The sequence below is a fragment of the Trachypithecus francoisi genome, unplaced genomic scaffold, assembly GCF_009764315.1.
Source record: "Trachypithecus francoisi isolate TF-2019V2 unplaced genomic scaffold, Tfra_2.0 Lachesis_group15, whole genome shotgun sequence".
Lineage (NCBI taxonomy): Eukaryota > Metazoa > Chordata > Mammalia > Primates > Cercopithecidae > Trachypithecus > Trachypithecus francoisi.
This window is the reverse complement of record NW_022681460.1, coordinates 113,963,650-113,968,008: the sequence shown is the minus strand read 5'-3', so window position 1 is coordinate 113,968,008 and position 4,359 is coordinate 113,963,650.

The window sequence follows — 4,359 nt, the reverse complement described above, 5'->3', positions numbered from 1 at the left end:
ATGGTCTCGATCTCCTGACCTCGTGATCCACCGTCTCGGCCTCCCAAAGTGCTGGGATTACAGGCTTGAGCCACCGCGCCGGCCCTTGAACCTGCTTTCACTTGGCACCTCCCCATGGGCTGAGCCGAGCGGAGCTGCCTGTGTTTGTCCCCAACCTGCAGACCCGGGGAACTGGCGGGACCACCTGGGCCAAGGAGGCGAATTCTGGGCTCTGTGACCTCTCAGCCTCTGCCTCCCGGTGCCCTGGGGTGCGGCGGGGGCGCTGCAGCATTGAGCTCCCAGGCTGATGGGACACAGACTCACCTGTGACCGCAGTCGGCCCTGCAGGCTGACGGACAGGACTTGACTGAGTGCCTGTCTGAGACGGGGGGCTGGGTCCTTGACCCCTCCCCTGCAGCCACAGAGCCCCGCAGCCCTCGGCCGGTTCAGGGGTGAAGACACCCCATCAGAGCCGTCCACCGTGCCCACTGTATAGCCGGGCAGGCGGCCCCTCCCTATCTGGGAGTGGGGCAGCACCGGCCAGGGGGCACAGCCTGAGGGAAGGACAGAGAGTGGCCGAAGCCCCCTGCAGTCCCTCACCCCACCTGGTGGGCCTCTGCACACATCCCCTTGGACGGATGCAGGGCTGGGGCCAGGATAGCCCCAGGAACAGGTGCCCCCACCTCAAGGCAGCCTGGAGCACTCACCTCTCTGGTCCGCTAGCCAGAGAGTGGGGCCCTCTGCCTCACAGACCGCAGGGTCGGGGTGTCCATTAGAGCACCTTGGTCGGGGCCCAGAGGTGGTGAGGGCAGGGCCAAGGCCACCTGGGCAGTCGCCAGCCCAGGAGGCAGAGGACGGCTGTGTGACCAGCATCCTTGTGACAGGGACGATTGGGGCTGGACTGGGGAACGAGATAGAGGCCACAGAAGACAACTTGGGCACCTGGGTGGCCCCCAGGAGGCTCCTGAACCCCATCCTGATTGGTGAGGCAGTGACCCTGGCCCAGCCTGGGGCCTCAGGCTCCTCCCTGGAAATGGTGTGGCCGCCCTGGGCCTTCCACACAGGGCTGGCGCAGTGGTCACCCTGGAATGGCTGTGACCCACACCGCGTCCTGTCCCCCAGGACCCACGCCAGGCAGCAAGAATAGGGTGGGCCTGGTGAGAAGCCCCTCCTGCTGCGTCTGGCCTCGCCCACCTCGGTGGCCTGAGGCCCCTTCCTCAGAGTGGCCAGTGGGGAGGTGGGAGCCCATCACTTCTGTGCAGCCTCGCCCCTCCAGCCATCGCCAAGCACACCCAAAGCAGCCTAGACGAGCCAAGGTCACCGGGACGCCATGGGGGACGGGAGAGCAGAGACTCGGACCATCTGGCTTCTTCCGACCCCCCAGCCGCACCCCCTCACTCGCTTCCACCTGGAGTGAGAGCTCAAGGAGCCCTCCCGGCCACGATACTGGGCCAATTATTTTTTAAATCCTGCTAAAACCCATCTGAAAAGCCTCAAAGACCGTGACTTTCAAAACATCAAAACATGGAAATGGACCCCTGGCAATGTGAAGAGGGCGAGCTCCACCTTCCTGGTGTCTTTTTTTTTTTGAGACAGAGTCTTGCTCTGTCACCTAGGCTGGAGTGCAATGGTGTGATCTCGGCTCACTGCAACCTCTACCTCCCAGGTTCAAGCAATTCTCTGTTTCAGTCTCCTGAGTAGCTGAGACTACAGGCACCTGCCACCACACCTGGCTAATTCTTCTGTATTTTTACTAGAGACGGGGTTTCACCACCTTGGCCAGGTTGGTCTTGAACTTCTGACCTCATGATCCACCCACTTTGACCTCGCAAAGTGCTGGGATGACAGGCACGAGCCACCGTGCCCAGCTGGTTCGCTTTCTAGAAAAAACTTTGCTGTGTGCACTCCAGAGACGTAACCCATTCCCACACCTGAGTGGGCAACTCCAGCCTTCGAACACAGCCCTAGGAAATGACTGCAAATGAGGGGGAAGCTTTTTAAATAGACGGAAAACGGCATTTGCACCAAGCTACATAGCAATGAAATTATCACTGGAAAACAGTGGAAAGAGGCCAGGTGTCCCCCGCAGGTCAGGTGCCGTCCCAGGGGGGACTAGACCCCGAGAGCGGAGTGGCCGACGGGAGACACGGCTTGTGCCAGGAGGTGGGATGCATGGCCACCAGGCACTCTCATTACACAGCGATGGGCTGAAGGCTGTGCATCCTGCAGGGAGTGAGCCCTCCAACCCTGGAGGAGTTCAAGCAGCTGCTTGTCAGGATGCAGGGAGAGGAGGGACGCCGTTGCAGCTGATGCCCGAGAGAGCCAGAGGCTGCCGGCACCCAGCAGCAGAGAGGCCCGGCCTGGAATGGACCCCCAGAAGCTGGCCAGAGGCCTGGCAGTCGGGAAAGGCTCGGTCGTCCTGGGGAGGGAGCACCGCCTGGGTCTTCATCAGAGACAGGGCCCGGCGCCCCAGACTGGGGGAAATTCCTGGGACAGTGTCACCCCTGGCTGGCCCCAGGTGCCCACCGCCCACCCGGCCACAGGAGGAGCAGCTCAGGCCAGGGAGGCCGGGCTGGATGTGAAGAATGCGAACCCCTGCTGACCCTGGCCGTGAGCAGGTCAGGAGAGAACTCCCTCCCACGGGCCGTCCACAGACCCCGGCGTCAGCCAGCAGGTCCTGAGCCACACACCAGGCTGTCCCGGGTGTGCAAGAAGGTCTGTGCTTCTGGGTGGAGGCCAGTCCCAGGCTGCAGACTGAGCTGCATCCCCCAAATGCATTGGTTGCAGCCCTAATCCCAGTGTGAGGGGACTTGGAGGTGGGGCCTCGGGGGTGATGAGGGTTAGAGGAGGTCAGGAGGGAGGAGAGGCAAACAGGATTGGACGAACCTTGATCTTAGACCTGCAGCCTCTAGAACCTGCAGAGAACGCTGGAGCCGCCCAGGGTGTGATGCTCGTGACGTCTCCCTGAGCTGACCGGGACATCCGGCTCCACTGCACCCGCCTGTGCCTGGAGACCCCGGGGGACGGGAGGAGGACGCCCCAGAGGTGCATGTTGAGGAGTGGGTTGCACCAGGGTGGAGCCTCCTAGAAGGGCAGGGACGCACCATGCTTGGGGAGTGGCCTAGGGAGGCCTCAGGAAGGGGGTCGGGGGCGGTGGAGCTTCAGCCAGCACCCCATGCCGTCCAGCCCCTCAGGCACGTACTATGCCTGGACCTGCCTTCTGATGGGGCCCTGTCACGTCCCAGACCCCATGCGAGCATCTCACTTTCCTGTCCATGCTGCCGCTGGTGGCCAGGAGGCCATATGTCCCGGCCACAGTGGCAGATGCTCTCCAGGCCCGCTAGGGGACACCAGCCCTCATGGCAAGTGGGGAGCAGTGCACTGTTTCGGGGGTTCTGAAGCCCGACCGGGCCGACTTGAAGCATCCAGGGCTCACCCTCTCCCTCCTGGTTGAGGCGTATCTGGGAGAACCGTCAAATCCCCGACGTCCAAAACCTCCTACCATTTCCCAGAGAACAAAATTAAAGAGAATTTAGCAGCGATTTGTCGTCTGCCAGAGCAGGGCCAGGGCCAGGGCCAGGCTGATGTGGTGCAGGTGGTGGACGCACTCCCAGCCCCACTCCGTCCTGGAGGCTCAGAGCGCAGCAAGGACGACTCCCAGGCGACCGGGTGCCAGGTGGGCGGCCCACAAGCCGGGGGTCCCCAGGCTCCAAGACGTGCCCCTCCCCTCGGCACACCGATGAGGAAGCTGACGCTCCAAGAGGTCAGGTGGTTTCCTCCCTGATCCCAGCAGCCAGCAGGTCTGCAGCACGGCCTGAGACCCAGACACCCCGCAGGGACTGCCACAGCCATCCCAGGGCCCTCACTCTCCCAGGGGCTGTGGCCGCACCTTCCGGGGACCCAGCCCCAGGACACGGTGGAGGCAGCCCGGGGGGCCGGCCCTCATGGACCCCCCGAGAAAATCCAGTGCCCGAGGCTGGAGTAACCTCAGCCCCACTCACCACCCCCACCCCACTCACCACCCTCACCCCTACTCACCACCCCCACCCCACTCACCACCCCCACCCCTACTCACCACCCTCACCCCACTCACCACCCCCACCCCACTCACCACCCCCACCCCTACTCACCACCCCCACCCCTACTCACACCCCACCCCTACTCACCACCCTCACCCCACTCACCACCCCTACCCCCACTCACCACCCCCACCCCACTCACCACCCCCACCCCACTCACCACCCCACCCCTACTCACCACCCCCACCCCACTCACCACCCCCACCCCTACTCACACCCCCGCCCCACTCACCACCTCCGCCCCACACACCACCCCCGCCCCACTCACCACCCCCGCCCCACTCACCACCCCCGCCCCACT